Source organism: Orcinus orca, chromosome 9, assembly GCF_937001465.1.
Source record: "Orcinus orca chromosome 9, mOrcOrc1.1, whole genome shotgun sequence".
Lineage (NCBI taxonomy): Eukaryota > Metazoa > Chordata > Mammalia > Artiodactyla > Delphinidae > Orcinus > Orcinus orca.
The window spans coordinates 26,549,957-26,576,154 of NC_064567.1; the positions used below are offsets into that span (position 1 = coordinate 26,549,957).

The window sequence follows — 26,198 nt, forward strand, 5'->3', positions numbered from 1 at the left end:
AATATATATCTGGTTTAATAAAATGAGGGTCTATGCATATCACAGCCCACGTTAGCACTTTATTGCTAGGTCTGATGGTAATCTCATTGCCTAAGAAAATCTTTTTTAATGGGTATGTCCCTACCAATATTTGGAAAAACATTATTTTCATATGTTATTGATATGTAATACTTTAATTATATTTATAATGTTAAGTACACAAAATATAATTTAACATGTTTTTTAAAAAATGATATGAATGGTTGTAACTGATCTAGAGAACAGGATTCCTTTCTAGGTCTCTAGGTCCCTTATATATGAATAGTTCTCGGTAGTTTACAATTTATTTCCATATATAGTACCAAATTTATTCCTGCAAGGACCCGATAAAAATACTGTTACTTTCTCTTTTATAGATGAGGAATTTGAGACAGACAATTTAAGTATTTGCCCAAAGTCACAAAATTACTAAGTGGCAGAGCTAGGATGTAAATAAGGTTTGTCAGATACTTATCCTCAACCTCTGTGATGTACTGCTAGTTTTTAAATCAGTGTAAAAACTTTGAACAAACAAATCTATTATTCAAGTCTTATTGAAAATTGTCTTTCATTTTAAAAAACTTAAATGTTTGATTTACAATTTTCTGTCTTAATCATAATGACAATTTGATCACTCTTTGTCCTTCTGTCATATTTTGCATCCTCTGTTCTCCATGCAAAGGCCAGATTGAGAGTTGAATAGCAGAAGGAGATGAAACCAGAATAAAATAAACAGAAACCATTTCACTGGTAACAGTGTCCCAGTATTCCCTTTTAGAAGAAGAGATTTTTTAAATGGGTTATTTTTATTGCCATCTGTGAAAAATTCAGTTTCAATTACAAAAAAAAAATTTGAAAATAATTTATGGAGCAAATTTTGCTCTGAACTGTGAAAAAGTTTTGTTTTTAACAGAAGGATGTGGAAACTGGTAGAAGTAGTCACGTTTTTCCTAGGAAGTGATCTTGATGTCACAGAAGAAAGCAGAGGATCCAAATGCATTGCAGGCGAGGGGGAAAATATACTCACATTTAACTCACCACTGCAGAGATTTTACCTCCTAAAATTTATTTGTGTAGTTACAGAATCCTGTAGCAGTTGAATGCCATTCCTCTTAGCTCAACAGCTATCTCTTGAATTTTCTTCTCTATGAAGCCAATGCTTATTTCTGTCAGAAGACTCTAAATCACAAGTCATTTGACACTTCTAGTTTATCTTCTTTAGCTGAAAAGGTTAATTTAATGCTTTCTATGCTGCATTTTAGAAACAGTTCTGAGAGCAGCAGCTTCATAAAAGGAAAAGTGTTCAGAACATGACATTTTACTCGCTTGGATTCCAAAGCCATCACAAGGTTTGCCCTCATAAGCCAAGTCTAAGCCTTTGTCTCCTGTTGAAATGTGTTGCCCCGTCACCTCTGTGGTGCATCCCTCTGTGGCCCAGTTCCCCTTCCAGATTCAAGACTCTCATCCCCCAGAGCATGTGTGTGTTGGAGGCGGAGGGCTCACAGCTGAGCCTTTTCTGGAAATTTCCCTGACAGAAGTAAGTTGCCTCATGAAGGTTTCACTTAATCCATGGAGTACTGACATGGGAGATACAGAGGCCCAGCCCCCTTGCCTCTATTTGGGCAACTGGAAGATCCATCCCCCAACTGAAGTGCCCGATGGGACCAGGGAGGTTACTGCTACAAATGTGTCCCCGTTAAACTTCTCCCTCTGCCCAGTCCCGTTTCCCTGTTTCCTCACAAGTGTTGTTCCCAAGAACACTCCCCAGTGAAGCTCCTGTGTGCAGACCTCAGAGACTCAGGGTCTTGGGTCCCCACCTGCACCACCGCCAGTGCCCTAGAACACTTGTCCTCATTATAGAAACATCGTTCCCTTCATACATAAGTCCCTTCATTCACCAAATATTTTTCAAGTTTCTACTGTGTCAGGCATAGGATTAATTGCTGGGGGATACGGCGGTAAATCAAACAGATGTGATACCTGGCTCTGGAGATTACATTCTGGTGGCGTGTAAAAGAAAAGAAACAGTATTTTAAATGAATTGTAATAACATGCTATAAAAGGAGAAATCCAAGAAGGGAGGGCCAAATCCATTATTGTGGAGCTAGGGAAGAGTATCTGAAGGCAATGATCTCTTGCTGAGAAGTAAAAGGTAAGTAGGATGACCTAGGTTGTGGGCAGCAGGTACACTCCACGTAGAGAAAACACTGGGTTTTGAGAGCCTCAGTATGAGTCACTGAAAGAGTTTCAGTGTAGCTGGAATTTAGAGGGCAAAATGTGGGGTGGCAGGCATGACAGCCATATTAAAGTGTTCCACTGAAGATTTTTTAAGCATATTTTAACAGCCCCATTGAGGTAGAATAGATATAATAAATGACATATATTTAATGTACAAAATTTGATAAATTTTAATACGCATACACATCATCATCATCATCATTGTCACAGTCAAGACACTGAACACATCCATCATATCCAAACATTTCCTCACGCCCCTTTGTAAACCCTTTCTCCAGTCCTCCCGTCTTAAGGTAAACACTGATATATTTTTGCCGCTACAGGTAGTTTGCATTTTGTAGAATATTCTACAAATGAAATCACATAGAATATTTTGTTTGTCTGAATTCTTTCACACAGCATAATTATTTTGTAGTTCATTCATGATGTTCATTATCAATGTTTTATTCCTTTTTATTGTTGAGTGCTATTCCAAGGTATGGATGTCCCACAGCTTGTTTATCCATTCACTGTAAATGGACATTTCAGTTTTTAGTTGCTACAAAAAAAGCTGCTATGAACATTCATGTATAAGTCTTTGTGTAGACAAATGCTTTCGTTTCCCTTATGTAAATACCTAGGAGTGGAATGGCCTGGGCCATGTGGAAAGTATATATTTGACTTTGTGCAAAACTGCCAAAATATTTTTCAAAGGTTGTACCATTACGCCATCCCACAAGCAGTGGGAGTTGTAAAGAAAACACCTTGCCCTATATCAGAGTTGGAATTAACTAGAACCCGCTGGACCTCCCTCCATAAGCCACACTACTGCCCTGACTTGTGTTACTACCTGTTTCTCCTCTCTTGGTGATAGGCTCTTTCCTCTCTCCTCTCTCCGAGGTACCTCATAGCTTTCCTGACTCTTCCCATTGTCTTTACTATCAAAAATTGCTCACAGCGGGGGCTTCCCTGGTGGCTCAGTGGTTGAGAGTCCGCCTGCCGATGCAGGGGACACGGGTTCGTGCCGCCGTCCGGGAAGATCCCACATGCCGCGGAGCGGCTGGGCCCGTGAGCCATGGCCGCTGAGACTAGCGTCCGGAGCCTGTGCTCCGCAACGGGAGAGGCCACAACAGTGAGAGGCCCGCGTACCGAAAAAAAAAAAAAAAAAAATTGCTCACAGGAAGAGAAATAAATGACTGATAATGTCGTTATCCTACAGCACTACAGCAATATAGATGAAGAATAATTAACGGAACAATGAAGGTGATCAGGATTGAAGGATAGAACTGGGAGTGTTACCGAACCCAGGTCCAGCTGCTCACCTCTTGAGAGCCAATTCAAGAGACAAGTGTTGGTAGGAATGGAAAGCTTACTTTATGTCAGAGGCTGGCAACTGGGGGAGAGGGTGGGCTCCCATCTGAGAACCAACTGCCGATGGCTACTCAGGGGACAGGGGCTTTTAAAGGAGAGTTTCGGGGTTGTAGGCGGAGGGAGAGAGCAAAACAGCACAGTCAGACAGTCATCTTGAAACCAGTCACGTGGTGGTCTGATCAGTGTCACCTTGGTTGTTTTAAGTACAGTCAATCTTTAGTTCCAGGGTTTGTTCCCATTTCTTTGAGGCCAGTTCTCAGAATTGTGTGAAGTGGAGTAGCTTATGTCATGGCTTCAGTTTGGTCCTCATGTAGTCATCCTCACGTGGTGGGGCTTCAGTATCTGCAGAACAGCTCACAGGAGATGGCTCAGAATATTATCTATAATCCTTAAGGAGGAACTAAAGGGCCTTGACTATGCTTAATGGTGATTATTATTTGGTCTTCTTTGACTGTTTTCCTTTGTTTCTGCATTTTCTCACTTCTCTGATTAAATTTATTCTTCCGCTAAAGTTTTTCCACAGACAAAAGGCAGGCTGAGGACATGGGGTGGGCGAGGGCAAGGACCACAGGGTCCTGCTCCTTTTCAGGAGAACCTAACATCCAGGAAGTTTTCTTCCTGTAATTATCATATTTACCTCTGATATCTGCCAGAAACAGATTCTGAGTTCTAGATGCCTTGATCTATACTATCTTTCTACCACAGGAAAAGTCTCATATGTGAAAGTCCTCAGTAAATGTTGACTGACTGACAGACACTTAGGGAGTGACCAAAGACAGGCGATTAAAATCTCTAACCTCTACTTTTGCTTCTATACAATTAGTTTTTAACTATTTCAACCCCCTGTGTATTGAGGAACCTAATACATGCACAATATGAAACCTTGGTCCCAGAATCTGAAAAAGCCCTACAGCAGTTCTATAACACCTGTCTGTATCCCAATTCCCTGCCCTAGAGGGCAAAGCTTTTAATCTGGTTTGAGTAGAGGGAAGCTACTAACACACCACTGTAAAGCAATTATACTCCAATAAAGATGTAAAAAAAAAAACAAAAACAAAAAACCTTGACATCAGACTGGTAGGTGTTTGCACAGGTAATTGTAAGATTCTCACCTAAGAAGAATATATATATGCATCATGTTAGGTACAAGGATAAAACCAAAGTTAGACAAAATATGTAGCCCATTTATCATCTATGCCATTTTTATAGCTCGTAGCACCTTTGAGTAAGTCTCAGACCTGGAAATGCCCACCTTAGTCCAATACCTCATGTCCCTTTCAAGTCAGGAATCTCCTACTGGGTCTGACCAGTGACACATCTGTTGCAATGAGCTGATGAACAGTAGTAGCAAACCTCGTGGCCTTAGGTTAAATTCTGCAGGTGGAATATCCAGTAGATTGGTATCTAAAGTTTACTTCTGAATCCTCCCTAGAAACAGTAGAGGGTAACATTACTCTATTTGAAGCATGGCATTAAGCACTTCACAAACATTACTTAATTCATTTCCACAAAAACTCTGTGACTTAGGTAGCTCAGAGAAACTGAAACTAAAAGTTTAAATAATAAGCCCAGCATCATAGATCTAATAAAAACAGAGCAGGTCTGGAGACTGAGCCTTTGACCTCTATGCCCTCTTCACAGCCGCAAGAGTTCATATCTGGGCAAACAGCTTTGGCTGTGATTCTGTTTCAGCCCCTTTCATGCAAACTTCTCACCTCCAAGTCAAATGTCTACTTAATCCAACAGTAACTCTCCCTACTAAGTATTAGAAATTCCTTCCTTTTTTTCCATGTCACCAACTTTTTCAATGTGTCTTGGTTAAAACTCAGAGGTAAAATTCAACATAATTTATTTCAAATTTGGTACACCTTATTCTACAAGATATTCAGAACCATTTTGAAAAGTAAAAGGAGATATTTATACCAATTAATGGTGATCCTAATGTTATTTCATGTTATAAAATGTTTAAAGTTTTCTATCTTCTGCCAACCAAAAATAAAACTACATGCCAGTTGCCAGATTGATTAAATTTTAGCAGTATATGATTTTCTCTTTTCTCCTGTTTTCGGAATACAGGGAATGTGAGATCATGGTAGCCTCTGAACTCAGTTGAATTGTGCTTGATGTTTATATCTGATTACTCCTCACTAAATATTAGAAATTCCTTCCTTTTTTAAAATGGATGCTCTTTCCTTTCTAAATTAGAAATTCAAGAAAAAATTATAAAGAACAGGATGAGATCAGCTATCAAATTAATAACTTCTCTAATAAACAGAAAAATTAAAGAGGTCTAGTAGATTTAGTTTAAGAAGACATTGTTGAAAATGTTTTTGTCAGGCACTGTGCTGTACATGAATTGCAAAAAAACACCTTTGCCTTTGGAAGTTAATTACCTTGCTCAGAAGTTCTTTTACATCACAAAATACAGGACCGGTATCACAATTTTTCTGCTTATTTTTGTTGTAGCTTAAAAACAGATAATCTCAGTTAACTGACTTCACTGAACTAAACCATTTTCAACAATTCCTTTACAGAAAGTGATTCTGGAAATGAGCAGTTTTCCATAATGTCAGAGAGCGATTTAGCTGGAAATCATCCATTACCATTAATAGAATTTATATAACTCAATTTTACTGCCATTAAAAGGTCAAATCTGAAAGGGTTTATTAATGTTATTTCCTTTCAAAGAAGTTGTTTCTGTCAAAAATAATAAATTATAGAACTCGTAAATGATTATTAACTACTCCTTTAATCTGTAATCATTATTTTTAATCTGACTTTAGAATTTTGCCCCACTAATGATATAGATATATCATGTATATGTGTATATATATATATATATATATGTATATATATATACACACCTTTTAACTGTAGAGACTGCCTACCAAGTGAGATAATTAAAGGCACAGCCTCCCTTTGCAGAAGGAATATTTTCCATTGAAATGCCTTCTAATCAACAATCCCTGGTAAATGTCTTCTCTTTGAAGAGCAGGAAGCAACTTCCTAGAAGCTTTATCCTGGACTCTCTCAGTGATTGATGATCTCCAATGGTGTTTCGTCAAGCAAACTGGGACGTCATGAGAGTAACAGGATAAGAACTTAAGCTTGAACATAGCCCAGCCTGCCAGTCCTCTGTTAGGAAGCCATCTGTTAGCAACCTTGCGTCATCCCCACCCTCTATCTCAGTCAATTGACTGCTGGTGTCTGAATTGTGGGTGGCTTCTTTGGTTAACTCAGATGCATTGTGTCTCGGTTCTTTTTTTTTTTTTGAAACTCCCTGTATAAACAGGCCAGGATAATGAGTAAACAAACAACAAAAAATCTTCAGTTACAGTTTGATTCTCATTCCCAAACACACAGCCATGCCTCACTCTTACAAAAGACAGGCTGATCTGGATTGCGTCTCACTTAGGAATATGACCACCTGACACTAGTTGGAGAAGTGATAAATCTCCAAAGTTTTATAATCACAAATCAAAATTTAAAAAAAAAAAGCCTGAATTTCCCTCCTACTAGAGGCACATTGAAAAACAGAACCACAGTGTGCAAGGTCATTAACCAAGTGCATGTAACTGCCAGAAAGTTGAAATCGCACCTCACTGTTTGCTGCCAGCAGGATTTCTCCTCGCAACCCATGGCTGTTTTAAGTGCAGACAGAATGGAGTTGCACAGCCAGCTTTCTCCATATGGGGTACAGCAAGGCTGTGCAGAGGAAGAGTGCAGAATGTAAGTGCTTTAGGAAATGACTTCTAGCTCTAGTTCTTCTTTGTTGTATCAACATCTAATTTACGTGGATAAATAAACACCTATGAATGAATTCGATGTTCACAGAACAAAAACAGTGGGGATTCATGAGTAACGTCAATGATTGAAAACTCCGAAGTACTGAAAGGGGCAGTTCATAAGTTTGTTATTTTGGGAGGAAAAAAAATGTGTATGATGCATGATAAAGTAGAGAGTTTAAAATGCAGTAGGCATATTCTCTGCCAGTTTTGTGGTACAAAATCCAACCCCAAAATACAGCTGGCATGTCTTTCTTTCTCACATTTCTACAGGTAGACCAGGGTATCTCTTCTTCTGGCTATGCTCTGTGGATGGACCCAAGCTGGAGGGTACAGTTACCTGAGACATCTTCTCCTGGCAGAGGTCAGAAGCGCCTAGGTGAGTGGGTACACATGAGAGATGCCTCTTGAAGCCTTGGGTTAGGACTGGCACTCAATCAGTTCTTCCCACATTCCTCTGGCCTAAACAAGTTCCCTGGCCAAGCCCAGCTCTGATGGGATAGGGATGCTTGCTTCTCCATGGAGTTGGGGGAAATAAAATGACTATTTGCTGAACCTGAATGATGAGCTAACCTGACAATTTTTTTTCTCATAATTTAGAAAATGTCAGTAATTAAGAAAGAAAAAAATAAAAATCACTGGATAACCCCTCATCAGTGTTAATCTTTAGCATATATCTTTCCTATTTTTTATTTATGGGTACAGAGTGGAGTGAGTGGTAGAAGGCATTAATGAAAGTTTCGTGGGAAAAGAGGAAGGGTTACCAGGAAAGCGAAAAGGGGAAAGGCTGGGGCAGTTTCCAAACTTAGTGGGATATTAAATCAGACCGTCTGTGTTTTTATGCCAATCTCACTCACTATATAACCATGGGTGCATTAATTAGCCCTTCTGAGTCCCAGTTTTAATCTGTAAAATTGGCTAACAATTGTGTCTACCTCATGATGTAATGTGAAGATTAAATGAGTTGTTGAATGTAGATAGAATAGCACTTGCAACATGATAAATGCCCAGAAAAAATTAGCCACGATCCATAAATATAATGTGTCAGGGTTTTCTCTGTTAAGTATTGGCCTATTCATCTCATATGCGTTATCCATACTCATGCTTGTTTACAGAGTGGCAGAGCTTCCCAGAGCCTAAAATAACTTCTGTATCCTCTTGAACACATTTTACTTGACATCTAAGATTTTCCTTAATGAGTTTAAATAGATATAATTTATGGCATTTGATTTTAAAATAGGGTTATTATACTCTTCTAAACATCTAGTGAAATTCAGATATCACAATTCAAAACAATACATCAACAATTTGTTCTTTGACATTTAGGAATTTTACATCTTTGGTTTTTATTCCCCCTTGAACTCATATTTCCATTCCATTGTTTAACAATAAAATTTTATCTTAATATAATTTATTTTTCGTTCTTGAAAGACTTTTATTGATAATCTTTCCTTTATTCTTTGCAAAGAAAAGATACATATGAAAAGTGGAAAATTCTTTAAAGGGTTATAAATATTAAATTTTTTTCTGGCTTGAGTCATTACAATTATTACTGTGCATCATAAATATAGTATTGATATCGCTATATAATTTCTGACTGTCAAACGTAGAATTTTATTAGAAATACATTTCTTATTGAGATTAGTGGTATTTTTTTCAATTAGTTCTTATCTCTGTGAATGTGTAAGAAATTGCAGAGTGGGACAGAGTCCTGCACAAATTGTATTTTGATTTGTTTTGATTTTATAGATGTGAACACAGAGAAATTATTTTCAAAAAAATCAGCAGAGGGGAATGGGAGGAAGTTTTATTTCTTTTTCATAGATGTGTCACTCAATTCCTTAAATATCAGAAATCACAGTGATCTATCATCAAAAATTATTTTTAATTATAGTCTGGTTGACACATATTTGAAGTCCAAAATCCCAGTGATATATCACCAAAAATTATTTTTAGCAATTTTTAATTAAGTCCCATTTTGAATTGGCAATAGCAAAGAACTAGAAAGTACATGATTTGAAAAATGATTTATTGCCCAGTCATCATTGTCCATGCTTTCTCAATATCTGGGATGTAAACCAAAAAACAAACAAACAAAAACTTTACAAACACATACCAAATGACTATAAATTATACCTATTATTCTTTTATTTAGTGGTGAATTATTTAACCCAATATACCCAAAAGGGTTAGAACAAATCAAAATGCTATTTCATTACACTCTTTTTAATACAATATTTTTGTATTAAATTCTTTTTGATCTTATTATATGCTTTAAATATATTTTTGTCAATATTTTGGTATTGCAGAATTAACCTATTGAATTTGTGGAGAATGTCTGCCCCACAGCCTAATCAGCCAAGCATCCCCAAGCTAATCAGACTCACATTCTGTCAGAAAAATTCTGCCTTCGTGTTTCAATTCAAACAAACGTATTAATACACTTCTCAAGTGTTATTATAAAAAGGCTTGAGGAAATAAATTATATATAAGGAGATTGCCAAAGGCAGTCATTAGGATTAAAATGATGTCAATCACGAATAATTAATGTGTTATGAAAATAATAAATCAGTAAGCTGTTTCTTATTACTTAATTTGTCATAGTTTAGTGAAATATTTAGTTATAAACTATAAGTTCTTTATAAAGCAGAAGGGATAATATAAATCTTGGCAATCCTTCAGTACCTGTGTCGGTTTATCAGTTACCTAAGGATACAGTACCGTTGCAAAGCAACCAAGCATGCAACATCAGTGTCCTAGGACAATAAACATTTATTTCTCGCATTTGTTTCTAGTATCAGCTGATCTAGGCTAGCCTGGACTGGGTTCGTCTTCTCTTCTTAACTAGGTTCCTTCATTTTCCTGGTAGTCAGCTGATCTAGGCTGGGCTCAGAGGGTTGGTGGCTTAGCTTTTCTGCACATGTCTCTTGTTTTTCTAAGATGAGCAGGCTAACCTGGGCATGTCCTTCACAAGGCGATGGCAGAATCAAAAAAGAGCAAGTGTTTCCAAACACGTAAGCCTCTTGTGGCTTAGGCTAGAAGTTGGCATACTATTTTCTTAGTTTATTGGCCAAAGTAGGTCGCAAGGCCAAACCTAGGAGTGGGAAATCGTGCTGGGTCACAGGGAGAGCACATGGTATAGTTGCGTGGTTAAGGACATGGATACAGGAAGGAATGGAGAATGGATGCCATTCAGACTAATTCAGTCTACCACTGCCTGGGTAATGAACTTTGGGCTTCAGCTCTTGGAAATAATTAAAAGTGAATCAAATATAAATATCAGACATAATTCAATTGAGTTCATTAGCTACCGTGATCTAACATTTCCTGTATGCTGAAAAAAGGAGAAAGAGAAAATCCTATACTGCTAAAATGTAATCGGTCTGGAAACTGCCATGTAGTTTTATTTTTTGTTAGTAGGAGATAGAAAACATTAAACATTTTATAACATAAAATAAAATTAGGATCATCATTATTGGTATAAATATCTCCTTCTACTTTACAAAATGATTCTAAATATCTTACTGAGTAAGGTGTACCAAATTTGAAATAAATTATGTTGAAATTTTACCCCTGAGTTTTAACCAAGATACATTGAAAAACTTGGGTGACGTGAAAAAGCATTCCAGCTACACTTAAAAGAATGAACATCACTCATCTATACTACGTAGGCTATTTGAAAGCTGTCAAGTTCAAGCAATATCTTTTAAGATTTGGCTTGGAATGGGTTTAAATGCATAGATTACCTTGAGGTAGCTATCACAACTTTGCCATATTGTCTTCCTATACAGGATTATGACATCCACATGTTTATTTATTAAAGAGTTTCATTAATATTCATAAGCTAAAACTTGCCTCCTTCCCATTTCTTTCTTAGGTTATTATTTGATATCCCTATTTCTGCTCTTGGGAATGAAAATTGTTTTTAATTTTAATTAATGATTCTTTTCTTTGAATAGGAAAGAATCTCAGAACACTTATTTTCTGGGTTGTTAGTATTTAAATGGATGGCCTCGGGATTTTTACGTGTAGGGAATTTTAATTAATGTTTAATAACATAAATATTAATTTATACTTTTGAGATGCATGTATATGTTTTATCTTTATTTAATAATTTAGGTACTTTTAAATGACACACAAAGTTTTAAAGTTTTCCACTGCTGAATTTGCAAAATCTTTAGTTTGAAAGGTCTCTGCTTTCTACTTGTTATTGTTGGTTATAATGAACCATTCAGAATTTCAAAGATCTAAGCCCATTCTCTAAAGTATATAGGTACAATTAGGTATGTTTCACTGCTTCCTGTCTCACTGAAGTATAATTCCCGTTGTCTATCCTTGTAAAGATATTTTTAGCAATTCAAAGTAACAAAAAATGTTCTGAATAAGCTTTTGTTAGAAATTTCCAAGGAACACAGAAAGAGTTTATGGCTCTGTTCTTTCCCTAAAAAGAGTTCTCCTCTACAACCACAATAAAATATGTGTCATGGACATATATTTTGATGTACCCGAAAAAGAAAGTCAGATTTATAACCTCTGGTTAGAATAGGGAAAAAATATATATTTGATGTAGATCTAACTATAAGAGTATAAGGGCGATTTAAGCAACTGTCATACAGAGATACAAAAGAAAAAATTTTACTTTAATTTTCTTGCAGTAAGGTATGTGTTGTTCTAAATTATTTTTAGTTCAAAGACTGATGGAATCAGTAATTGTTCAAAAAATATTGTCACTCCTTCTCTGAAGTCAATCACAATAACACAACAAAAAGAAGTAGAACCCATTACTGTGTCATTAGCAGACACCTTACTCAGTGCCTGCTGAAAATTGATGGCAAAATAGAGAATGACTCCTCTAATTTGCTCACATTCATCTTGAAAGTCAAAAGACCGAATGGACTATTTTCAAAAGATGGGAAGAGGCAATTTATCTTTGTTCACACTGGACAAAATATCTCTGCCCATCAGCCCCTATACAAAAAGTAAAGAGAAATAAGGGAAGGCGATGGGGGGAAATGACAACACTGGGGGAGGGGAGGAGAGAAAAGATAACAAGTTTTTAATAAAGGATGACACAATATTAGAGACAGAATTTTTAAAAGGAGAAGTCATGGTTAAGACTGAGAAGAAAAATCAACGGAAAGAATAAAAGAAGAATGGAATAAACAGACATGTTACAATGAACTAGACACAACTATAGTCACGGTAGGAAAGAGAATCTGTGAAACAAACAAAGAAAAAAGAAATAGGGTATTTTTACAGTTTAAAATTCTGAACCTCTGATGTTATTGGATTATAACCCATAGAATAATGTAAATATCTACGAGTCCATACTGATATAAATTGAATAAATAAATCAATGAGAAGGGACATCTTTTTCCCTATTGAAGAATTCCAATTAATAAATGTTGAAAGAATAAGAGGAAAACAAAATTACCGTTAGGCAAACAGCAAAATAATAATAATTGTTGCAGGCATGATCCACCAATGGATGCTAAATTAGGACATAAAATTTTGAGGGGGAACTGAATATTTGAGTAGCCTCAAATATTCTCCCCAAGAAACAGTAACTTACAGGGAAGAAATTCAAGACCCACATATAGGACCTTAGCCAAGAAATCACTAGTCCTGTCACCAGTAGTAAGACATTGACATTATTACCCTCTGAAGGGCACAAAATCACTTCTGTGATCTTTCTGAACATGTATAACCCCATGAAATTACATCAGAAAAAAACAGATGAGAGATATTCTAGAAATTAACTGACTGATACTCTTCCAAATTGCAAGGTCTTGAAAGACAAAGAAAGACTGAAGAATGGTCATAGATTGGAAGAGACTAAGGAGAGAGGAAAACAACTAAATGCAATGTGGAATCTGGGTGGAGAAAGGTCATTAGTGGAAACCTGGTGGTATTTGAATAAGGTCTGTATTGTAGTTAATAGTAGTATACCAGTTAATTTCCTGGTTTTGATCTTTTTACTGTGCTTATGTAAGACATTAACATTAGGGGGTGCTGGGTGAAGGATATATGAAAATTACTATTTTACAACTTTAAAAAAAATTTTTATTGGAAGATAGTTGATTTACAATGTTGTGTTAGTTTCAGGTGTATAGCAATGTGAATTAGCTATACATATATCCACTCTTTTTTAGATTCTTTTCCCATATAGGCCATTACAGAGTATTGAATAGAGTTCCCTGTGCTATACTGTACGTTATTAGTTTTCTATTTTATATATAGTAGCAACTTCTCTGATACCTAAAATTATTTCAAAATGAAAGTTAAAAAACAGTTTAAAAAATTCCGGCCTCAAGCAGACATTTTAGGCAAGACTTCTGTTGTAAGAATAATGCACTGATACATTTATTTATGTTTGGTTTTTGCTGGTTTTTTGATATATCAGGTGGTGTTTTTCTTCAGTATCTGTAACCTTTATAAGGAGTGACTATGCACCCTTTCCTCAAGGGTGAATGCTGGACACTGGAATTCTTAGCTCCAACCAAGATTCTGGATTCCAGGCTTAGCCGTGTGATAAAGACCTTGAACAGTTATAACCTCCTGGTGACCTTGTGGACTTGGGTCATAGACTCATGTGAAGGGCATTTGCCTATTCTCCTGGTACCAGATAATTCTGGATCCCTATGTTATGAGCGGGGAAAGGAGAGGGGAATAACCCCCAATTCACTTAAATTCCCATCAAATGGCTGGATAGAGGTTTGTATCCGATTTAATTTGATTTACAGAAAATAATAGGGTATTTCTTGCATCTTCAAGGGTGTGGATTACGATTTATACTCACTACTCCTCCTAAGTCTTCTGTTAATTACTAAACAAATAAAACCATGATGAAGAAATACCCTCTTGGGCTTCCCTGGTGGCGCAGTGGTTGAGAGTCCGCCTGCCGATGCAGGGGACACGGGTTCGTGCCCCGGTCCGGGAAGATCCCACATGCCGCGGAGTGGCTGGGCCCGTGAGCCATGGCCGCTGAGCCTGCGCGTCCGGAGCCTGTTGCTCCGCAACGGGAGAGGCCACAACAGTGAGAGGCCTGCGTACCACAAAAAGAAATACCCTCTTCTTTTTTGGAATAGCATACAAAGCAGAAGTTCTCTGACTTGAAATGATAATATTTCTAAATCCCTCTGCTCCAGCCTTTGGAAAAATTCCTACTATTGATTAATTGGCTCATGTACCTGTAAAATATGGTTTCTCCATCCATTTATTTTCTTTTTGAGATTTGGAATAACTGACAACTTTCAGGATGTTTCCATTTCTGTAACTTTGAGGTTTAAATTGGTGTGTTTCATGGCAGTGGATTCAGAGAAGGCACCTGACAGGCTCGTCAAGCAGGGCATGAAACATTTCAGTAACCACTTTCTCTGCGTAGCAACCAGATGAATATCTCTCTCTTGTTTGGTTTAGACAAACAAGCAAACTGTTAATTTACACAGGACTTTGATTTTTGCTTGATTCTACTAAAGTTCAAAGAAGAAGTTCCCACGGTTACACTCCATCCCTACCAACTTCTTTTTCTCCATGGTGTGTGAGTGCATTTCAGTGAGGAGAGAAGAGTTTGATAGATGGCTTATCTAGAAAATAAATAACACAGTGTTTGCCAACTACCGCTGCCTTTTATGCCTGGGTAACCTGGATTTGCATTAGAATCCAGCCACAATTTAACAGCATAATTCATGGTGCTTCCAAAAGACATGCTTTTTTTTTTTTTTTTTTTTTTTTAAATTCCCTGGCCTGATCATCCAAGTTTATTCTTACTGCCACATTAGCAATTTAGAGTTTTCTATTTTCCCCTTGAAATTGTTAGTTTGAGAACTGATAGTTGTACCCAAAGCAAATAGTCTTTAAATCATCACAAATAGTTTATAATGACATTATTCCTGACTTACATGACTTTCATTGGGCTTTGGAGCCAGACAAACTTTGATTCTCTGGTAAGTACTTGGAAGATTCACTAACTAGAAAATTAAGGTTATACATTTGTCCTCTGAGCTTTAAAATTTATCAACACTATGGGTTAGAACATAGGTTGTCAACGACTTAAAAGGAAAAGATTGGAAACTTGGCCACAAGAGTTTCTGGTAAGTAACTTCAGTGTGATAATACATATAAGACAGTTTGTCAATCAGAATGAAAGCACAGCTATCTTAGAGTAATACCATTAAAAGTGTGACTTATCTAACTCTCCTTCAGATTCCATGATCTCCAAGGACTTCCATGATTTCCTTGTTGGTCTATCTTCAGTTCTTTATTTACTCATTCACCATATAGAACTAACAGTGTAGCAAGAGACAATGTATTGATTCTCCTGTATTTCCATATCTCATGACCGTGACTTTTCTTGGTAAATAAATAAAACGGCTACCAATGAACTTTTTCCAAAGTGCTTAAGAGTAGGGAGTATTAATGTGAATGTTTTCAGAACGTATATACAGTCATACACCTGATTGTTTATTGATAATTTGGCTTTCTGGAGTTGGCCTCAGTGAAATGTGAATCTATCTGGCCACCTCTGAGTACTGAAAGAGGAAGTGTTTGGCGTCTTCAAACAACGATGAACCCCAGCCATGCTAACCTTCAATTGTAACGCTACATCACTTACAAGCTTATTCTTCTACTGATTTGCATGGAAACCCATTTCTGTGTTACTTACTAGCTATGTGATTTAAGGCAAGTTACCTAAACTTCTTTAAGGCAATTAAGTGGTAAGAAAGTTAAAATATAATGAGTTCAATGGAATTAATGTTCTTAAAACAAAGTCTGTCACATTTTACTGCCTTTGAGGTGAGGACAAATCCAAGGGTACAACCTCAGAAAATCTGCATTAGAAGATCAGGAATACAGCTTATTTGCTTACGGAAGTCACTGACCCCAAACCTGAACAGTGATGGCAATGTTACTGGTCATCTGGTCCAATCTCATCACAAGGAAATCCTTACTAGAACTTCATCTAGATTCTTAAAAGCTTTTTAGTGATTGAGAACCGACCTCTTTATAAGATCCGTTCCTTACCCTAACTTTGGGTAAACCTACGCATGAAGCTGAAATGTGTGTCTTTGTGACATCAGTCCTTTGATTCTATTTGCCTCTAAATAACAAGTGATACAAATAATTCCTCTTTAAAAAATTTTATCATTTTTTTCCAGGTTGAACATCCCAAATTCCCTCAAACATTTCTCATGTTTCATAATTTCTAGGTTTTTTACCATCTTTTAAATACAAGATGAGACTTCTCCATCTGAACATAATAGTCCATAAGTTCACAGTGACAGTGAATGACAGGAAAACGGGGCTATTGTCTTCTTTGATCCAAATACTGCCCTCCTACCACTGTGACTTGAAAGCAAATTGATGTTTACTACCTTGTTTTAGCATCCAATCACAATTTTTTGTTCACACTGAGCTTATAGACAACTAAAGTCTTCTTTACAATAACTTCTATCAGAGTAGATCTTCCCTAAGTGCAGTATCTGAGTGTGATATTTTTAATCCTGACTACAGGCCTCCATAGTTATTTTACATGTCATCTCCTTGATTTGTTTTCATCTAGTATATTTATTCCTTTTAAACTTATTCAGACATAGGTGTGATACTCGTTATATTATCAAACAATTCACAATATATTAAACAAAATAGGGAAGTTGATCTGATAACCACTGAGCTATATAACGGGTTTGAATTTAAAGAGTTTTTTGATATTTCTCTAGGTAGAAATCTGAAGAGAGATAGAATATAAAATGCTCCTATATTGAGGTATATTTGTTAATTTTCTTATACATAGTTTACTTGATTATAAAAGATTCAGTAGGACACATAGAATAATGAATTTTAAAATGTATACGTGTTCATTGATGGTTCAAATTAAAATAGGTGAATGGATCCATGGGTTAGACTCAGCGATTTAATTAGGCAATAGTGTCATTTACAAAATTTGGGTACATAGTCAGATAATAATGACTATTTTTATTTTAAGGTTTTACTTATTGCAGTTTATAAAATCTTATAATCCTACGAAAATTTCAGCCCGTGAACTTAATTGACATCATATGAATTCCACACAGTTTTTTTTTTTTTTTTTTATGGAATGTCCTATAAATATCAATTAAGTCCATCATGTTTAATATGTCATTTAAAGCTTGTGTTTCCTTGTTTATTTTCATCTTGGATGATCTGTCCATTGGTGAAAGTGGGGTGTTAAAGTCCCCTACTCTTATTGTGTTGCTGTTGATTTCCCCTTTTATGGCTGTTAGCCTTTGCCTTATGTACTGAGGTGCCCCTATGTTGGGTGCATAAATGTTTACAATTGTTATATCTTCTTCTTGGATTGATCCCTTGATCATTATGTAGTGTCCTTCTTTGTCTTTTGTAATAGTCTTTGTTTTAGAGTCTATTTTTTCTGATATGAGGAGTGCTACTCTAGCTTTCTTTTGATTTCCATTTGCATGGAATATATTTTTTCATCCCTTCACTTTCAGTCTGTATGTGTCCCTAGCTGGGAAGTCGGTCTCTTGTAGACAGCATATATACGGGTCTTGTTTTTGTATCCATTCAGCCAGTCTATATCTTTTGGTTGGAGCATTTAATCCGTTTACATTGAAGGTAATTATCAATATGTATGTTCCTATTACAATTTTCTTAACTGTTTTGGGTTTGTTTTTGTAGGTCTTTTCTTTCTCTTGTGTTTCCTGCCTAGAGAAGTTCCTTTAGCATTTGCTGTAAAGCTGGTTTGGTGGTGCTGAATTCTCTTAGCTTTTGCTTGTCTGTAAAGGTTTAATTTCTCCATCAGATCTGAATGAGATCCTTGCTGGGTAGAGTAATCTTTGCTGTAGGTTTTCCCCTTTCTTCACTTTCAATATGTCCTGCCACTCCCTTCTGGCTTGCAGAGTTTCTACTGAAAAATCAGCTGTTATCCTCATGGGGATTCCCTTTTAAGTTTTTTTTTTTTTTTTTGCGGTACACGGGCCTCTCACTGTTGTGGCCTCTCCCGTTGCAGAGCACAGGCTCCAGATGCGCAGGCTCAGCGGCTATGGCTCACGGGCCCAGCCGCTCTGCGGCATGTGGGATCTTCCCAGACCGGGGCACGAACCCACGTCCCCTGCATCGGCAGTGGGACTCTCAACCACTGCGCCACCAGGGAAGCCACACCCCTTTTATGTTATTTGTTGCTTTTCCCTTGCTGCCTTTTATATTTTTTCTTCGTATTTAATTTTTGATAGTTTCATTAATATGTGTCTCGGTGTGTTTCTCTGGGTTTATCATGTATGGTACTCTCTGTGCTTTCTGGAGTTGATTGACTATTTCCTTTCCCATGTTAAGCACGTTTTTGACTATAATCTCTTTAAATATTTTCTCAGGCCCTTTCTTTTTCTCTTCTTCTTCTGGGACCCCTATAATTCGAATGTTGGTGCGTTTAATGTTGTTCCAGAGGTCTCTGAGACTGCCCTCAATTCTTTTCATTCTTTTTTCTTTATTCTGCTCTGTGGTAGTTATTTCCACCATTTTATCTTCCAGGTCATTTATCTGTTCTTCTGCGTCAGTTATTCTGCTATTGATTCCTTCTAGAGTATTTTTAATTGCAGTTATTGTGTTGTTCATCACTATTTGTTTGCTCTTTAGTTCTTCTAGTCCTTGTTAAATGTTTCTTGTATTTTCTCCATTCTGTTTCTGAGATTTTGGATCCTTTTTGCTACCATTACTCTGAATTCTTTTTCAGGTAGTTTGCCTATTTCATCTTCATTTATTTGGTCTTGTAGTTTTTTACCTTGGTCCTTTGTTTGTAACCTATTTTTTTGTCGTTTCAATTTTTTTTTTTTTCTCTTTTTGTTGGGTGGTGCTGTGTTCCTGTCTGTTGTTTGGCCTGAGACGTCCAGCACTGGAATTTTCAGGCAGTTGGATAGAGCCAGGTCTTGGTGCTGAGATGAGGACCTCCAGGAGACCTCACTCTGATTAATATTCCCTGGGATCTGAGGTTCTCTGTTAGTCCAGCGGTTTGTACTCGGAGCTCCCACCACAGGAGCTCAGGCCTGACCTGTGGCCTGGGAACCAAGATCTTGGAAGCTTTGTGGCATGGTTAAAAAAAATTAAAGAAAAAGAAAGAAAGAGAGAAAGGAGCAGTACAATATCAAAGAATAAAAAAACAAAATAAAATTAGAAAGATAAAATATATTAGGAAAAATAAAACTCTAATTGAAAGAACTGCAACAAGGTAAAATAAAACCACAACAGAAAAAAAATAGTGGGAGGGTGGAACAAGCCCAAAGAAGAGAACAATGACAAAGTGTAAAGAGTAAAATTAAATACGAAAAATAAAACATTTATTCGGCAAAATAAAAATATAAAAGAATCAACAACAATGAATCAACAAGGTTAAACAGAACCCCAATCTAAAAGAGCTCCACACAGTTTTTGTCACTATAAAATTTTTGTTTTTTGAGGCAGAATTTTCTATACAAAGAAGACAATGCAGAGTTTATTAAACAACCAGCAACGGCTATTTGCAGTGAACTTGGGCTTTCAAATAAAGTTTGGTGCTTTTTACTTTTTAGAATTTAGTATTTATGCTTCCTTAGATAAATTATTTTCATTAGAAACTTGATGATGTATGTTCCTCACAGTAGGACAAGTGCAATAAGAGGAAGAAATTATTCCTCTCAGTTTGTGACAGCACACAGCTACCAATAAGACAAAGCAGCCGGGTATCTGAGAGTGTTTCTCATAATTTTACTATTTCAAAGCATCTAATGTAATTAAATACTTACCAAGAGTTTAAAAAAATGAGGGAAATGGGCAATATAACCTTTTATTGGCTCCACCCCAATATATTGATGAGTCAATTCGATTAAACAATATGTGCAAACACAGCATAATAACAGAAATCTAATTATTACTAAATTATTACTAAAAGCTCCCTAAGCTTCATTCCATACAGTGATTCTAAGCATATTATGTTATACTATAAAATGAATGCAAGTCCTACCCCCAATTTTAGGGGCTCTTTATTTTAAAAAAAATTAAATTTCAAGCTAATTGTATACCATAGTGGGCTCCTTTTCTACCTTAAGCCTTGCTATCATTCTGAGTAAGCAGACTTCACCATTCTTAGACCAAAATACAAACGCACCTTTTCTGTACATTAGCTACTTACTCCAGACAATATCTCAGGCCTGTTATCACTCAGAACTGTTTCTCTCTAATCTCCTTTAGTATGATTTTTTTCAGACCTTTACCTATTTAACTAGATGTACCCCCAAAAAAAGAAGGGTTAGTGAGGGGAAAAAAACAAAGAAAGAGGCCAGTGTTATTAGCAGTGATGTTGCAAGATAGACAGAGCTCCATCCGTTCTTGGGGAAGAAAGAAGCCGTACCTGGCCTGGTATTAAGCAGCAGAGGTGAGGCCCAGACTCCACTTCAGTGCAGTGAACACAGTGTAATGAAGTTCAAAGCCCCAAGGGCAGGAACTAGACCTTTCTCTCTACTTTATTCTGTGCCAAGTTCTCAGTTGTGGCTCAAAAATATTAAAATTAAAATAAGAAACTCCATGTGTATAGTGAGGCCATGTTATATGTATGAGGTCAAACTCTAGAAAACAAAGTAACTATTCAAATATGAAAAATAAAATAGCAATTAAAAGCTGTAAAAAAAGGAGAAAAGAAAGATCGAAAATGAATTCTGTGCTCAAAAGGAAAATGCTTCAGTTGTTAAATGATATATTAAAAAAATGGCACAATGAAATGTTTACTTAGAGGCAATGAAGTTCTAACTACAAAATAAAATGTCTTTGAAGTCAAGTCAAAAACATGTATTACTATGTGTAATGCACTGTGTTGGGTACAATGAATAGACAAAAAAGAGTACTACCCTTTGCTAGGAAATACACAGACCAGCAATGAGAACATACACAAGCAAACAGGATGTGTAATTCTTTGTGGCCCAGGCCTTCAGCTACTCCAATCTGTCCCCTCATAATCTCTATAAAGTACCTCTTGTTCATGGCCAATGTCCATTTAAGATTTGGGAGTCTGGATCTCAGACTACCTCTTCACCGTAAGTCTAACCAAACCTTTGGGTTTCTTCAACTTTCCTGTTGAGACTAGTCTCTCACTTTCATTTCAAAGTCCCTTGATTGGTTTCAATAACCTTAAAAGCAGATCCAGATTTAGTATTCTTTAGATGAGAAATCACAACAAATTACCAATTTTAAAAAGCTATGTAAAACTCTATCATAAAATAAAGAAACTTTATATTTTTTATTAACTAAATGCTTAATAAACTTTTTATAATTAGTTTTTCTACTTTTACAGTTGCATATTCTGATTACCTGTTCCTAACTCAGTGACTTTGTAACATTTTCTGTAAATAGAATAATTTAGTTTTTCCTCGGACAAATTTGGTGGAAGTTTGTATTTTTTTTTAATACTGAAAACATAGGAAAGTTCCTTTCAGCTTCATAATTCATTTTGTTAATATCATATGCATAATGCAGGATTGTTTTCCATTTTGGGAAAACTTTTATCAATTTTCTTTTGTGCATGGGCTGTTAGTCTTCTTGCACAATGACTCATCTGAAATATATTTTGAACTGAAGACACTTAGCAAGGTAATTTGCTGTCAATGTCACCATGCCAGGAAGATGCATGGGTCCACTGTGTGTGATGGGAGTGTTCCTGGAACCCGTCCCTGCACCAGGAAACCTATAACTCAGTTATACATGGAAATAACTGTAAGCTATATAAATATATCCCAGTAAACTCACATTAAATGTTTTCCTAAATGAATTTCACATTTCTGTGCCTACTACTCCAACACCACTCAACAAAAGGAGACATACGATGAAAGGGCAGTGAGAGTTGAAAGTGGCAACAATTTAAATCCATTACAGTTAGAATATCTCACCTTTGCAAATTATACTGAACATATGACCGTATTACATCAAAAGGGCCCTTCTCCAGGGCCTGGGAACAGAAAGTCTCTCGTTGGTGAACTGGCCTCTTCATTATTTCTTTTGCATTTCTGTCATCCACTCTCCTGAGCATTCTGTGGTTAACAGTCTCTATTTCATCCTTTATCTCTCTCTCTTTCCCTCCATTTGCCCCCCCTCCAGCATCCTCTATGTTGGTCTAGCAAATTGAAGATGGACTATAAATCTCAAAACCTGGGAGTCATCCTTGATTTCCTCCTGACTTTCACCCTCCAGTACAATAAATCAACAAGTCCTTCAGATTCTAAATCCTCCACCTCTCAACTCATTCCCTCCCTTACAGCTCCAGTACCATAATCTGGGCAATACTCCTCCATCACAGGGCTCCTGCAACTGCCTCCTAATCAGTCCTTCTGTCTACAGTACTGTGTCCTCATACTGCTCTTTGCAAATTTTCAATAATAATTGATTCATAATTCAATTCTGACCGTATCGTTTCTCTGCTGAAAAAAACAACTCAATAACCCTCACTACCCACAGGTAGTACCCAACCCCTTTGCTGGCACACAAAACCCTCTAAAAAATAGGTCCTGTATATTTCAGTCTTTTTCTTTCCACTCTCAACACACTATAATCAGGGGGAAAAAAACCCAAAATAACAAAAACTAAAACAAAAAATAACCCTTCAAAGTGTATGTAATTCTCTTCACTCTATGCTCCAACCAGTTACAACTCAGCATCCACTATCCAAAATACTTCTACTCACCTTCTCCAACTCCACAATCATTTTTAAAGACTTGGCTTAGACATCAGCTTCTTGGATAGACTTTTCTGGGGCCCAAGTACTGAAAAAGTTTCCCTCTGCTGGCTTTCTTTACTATTTTGTGTGTAGTACCATTACCAAACTGTCCACAAAATTTTTTATCTCCCCCTACTCGTTTGCAACATCCTGGAAGCCAGAGACCCTATCTTATTCATTTTTGTGTCTTTGTGACAGAATATAGTGCCCAAGAAATGAAAGGTTCTCAATGAATTTGAATGAATAAAAAGCAAAATGTGATGTCCAATGGTACAGGTGAAATCAGAGTGATGAAGAATTCAAGAGAGAGAGAAACGAATTGTGAATTGTATCATGAAGTAAGGAGCATTTGAAATGTATCTTGCAAAATAAGTAAGATTTGGAATGGCTGTCATCTTATAAGATGAAGAGGGATGCATTTCAGAAGAGCTATTTAATGAGTCATGACCAAAGATCAAAGAGCTTCACTGCAAGAATACATCCAAAATTAAACTAATGAAGGAGATCCTGGTAGAATAAATGAGAACAAAATATTCTTTAACTCCTGACATGGATGATAGGTCTCAAAGGATAATCAAGAGGACCTAATTAGATGAGCAAAAGGATGTGTTCATGGTTGAAAAGGAAATATTATCTTTTGCATTAATGGAAGACCTATGAGTAAGAATGACAAAATTGGAGGAAAAAAAAAACCTCTCTAGAAGATTTTTTAATGCAAATAAAAATATGGTACATATGAGTAGTATTGGTTATATTTTTGTGTTGGTAAATTGCTGTATGAATACAAATAATTATGTGTAAATCATTAAGAAACTAGTGCTAAATAGGAGACGTTAGCAACTGGGAAATGCTGGTCAATCAACAATTTATTGAGCCACTTCTCTTCTATTTACTGTAGAAGATACAAATGAAGCAGCAAATAAGATTCTTTACCTTAAAAAGCCTAAAATTCAATTAAAGGAATTTGATAAGCATAAAAGTAGAAATCATAAATACACAACAGATTCTAACAAGTGAAATGTACAATTACACGTTTTTTTAAAGAGGATATCCCAGAGAAGACATAGTTGACTTAGATATGAGTATTAGGTGGAAGGAAGGAATTCTATGTGAAAGTACCTTTAGCAAAGGAATACGTGTTCTGTCAAGTATGATAGATTCACAGAACGGCTAGGATGCCAGAAGAGCGAAAGTGAGGGCATGTGGCGGGGCTAGTTAGTCAGTTGTAGTGATGAGAATATCGGGGAGAAGCCTGCAAGACCAGGACCATTTAGAAATAAACTAACAGATGATATGAAGGTGGGATAAACTTTTAAAAAGGGAAATCACATGAAAAAAATTTCACTTTTTTTTCAGTGTATAAGGTTATCTGGGCTGTACATATAAATGAAAAACAAATAGTTCCTACAGCATTGTTAAATAGTCATTGCTTCATTTCCTTAATAGCCTCCCTCTCTACTTATATCATTTCCTCTGTTCCCTACATTTATGCATGCGTACACACTCTTACAAGGTCATATTTTTTCAATCTTTTATGTTTTTAATTTGCCTTCCTTATAATATTTCTTATAAAACCATTGTGGATTTTACTCGCAGGTCTTTTTCTTTATGCACCTAATCTTACAGTATTTAATGATTTCTGAACTCCTGTAAGGTTTGTGTCTTTAACATCTCTCTTCTATCTTCACCTGTAGTGTTTAAATACCATCACGAAAACCATCAAGTTTTAAATCTTTCAATACGTTTTGTAGTTTATTTATTCCTACCATCTCCATTCCAGTATATGGGAACACAAGAACTATCTTAATTTTTTGTTGTTGTTGGTAACTAAAAAAAAAAAGAAAAAAAAAAGACAGTGCAACAATAAACAGTAACATGCTGGACACTCTGCAAAAAAATTTACCCACATTATTTAACCAGCATAAATACCCACATTATTTAACCAGCATTATTTAACCAGCATAATTTATCAGGCAGGAATTATTATCCTCAGTTTACAGATGAGGAACCAGGGGATTAGATAAATTAAATAATCCACCAAAGATCACACAAGCCATCCATGAAGAGGCAGGGATCCACACTTCGGGCTTTCTGACTTGAAAACCCCTGCTTTCAATCACTAGACTACACTATCTCAGCCCTGATCATGTCTGTTCAAACTCCAATCAGGTAGTGTTTTTAACGAATACACAAAGTTAAAAACAATTAAAGATGTCCTTTTCAAGAATGGTATTTAGGGGATTTCCCTGGGGGTCCAGTGGTAAAGAATCTACCTTCCAATGCAGGGGATGCAGGTTTGATCCCTGATCAGGAAACTAAGATCCCACATGCTGCAGGGCAACTAAGCCTGCTCACCACAACTACTGAGCTCGTGCGCCTCAACTAGAGAGCCAGCATGCCACAAACTACAGAGCCCACACGCTCTGGAGCCTGCACACCACAACTAGAAAGAAGCCTGCACGCCGCAATGAAAGATCCCATGTGCCGCAATGACGATCCTGTGTGCTGCAACTAAGACCTGATGCAGCCATAAAAATTAACTAATTAAATTTAATTTTAAAAATGCAAATGAAAGCTTACGAGATAAAAATTAAAAATATATTTTAAAAAGAATGTTATTTAGATACGGCTATGAAATATAGTGATTTCCACGGTTTATTTATTCCACAAAAAAGTATTGAGTCTTAACCTCTTAGAAACACTCTGTTTTTTACATTCCAAAAAAAGCTATAACTTGTGTGATGTATATGATACAAAAGCTTCAGAAAAAGCATTCAGACAGATAAGGATATTTAGTTTAATTCACTTGTTCAAAAGGGCATTTGGTACAGAAAAGGAAGGAGGAAGGGAGGAAGAAAGGAAAGGAGGAAGGAAGGAAGAAAAGAAAGGAAGGAGAAAGGGGGAAAGGCAGAAGAGAAGGAAGGAGAGGGAGAGATCTACTGAAAAAGAATAAACTTCATGAGTTGGTTAAATGACTGCATATAAATAGCAAAATAGTATAGGATGAAGATAAATGTTAACAGAAAGCTTCAGGAAAAACAAATAAACTCAGAATCATAGCAGATTAAAAAACAAATAAA

General features: G+C 36.4%; 1 long non-coding RNA gene across 3 annotated transcripts in view; it reads left to right on the forward strand.

Annotated features, from left to right (window-relative positions):
- The window catches only part of LOC125965321 (uncharacterized), a 327,903-nt gene that overhangs the window by 131,292 nt on the left and 170,413 nt on the right, over positions 1 to 26,198 (forward strand). For all 3 annotated transcript variants that reach the window (XR_007479064.1, XR_007479062.1, XR_007479063.1), the window contains one exon: positions 7,665 to 7,770. This is a non-coding gene — a long non-coding RNA (uncharacterized LOC125965321). The remainder of the gene's footprint in view (positions 1 to 7,664; positions 7,771 to 26,198) is intronic.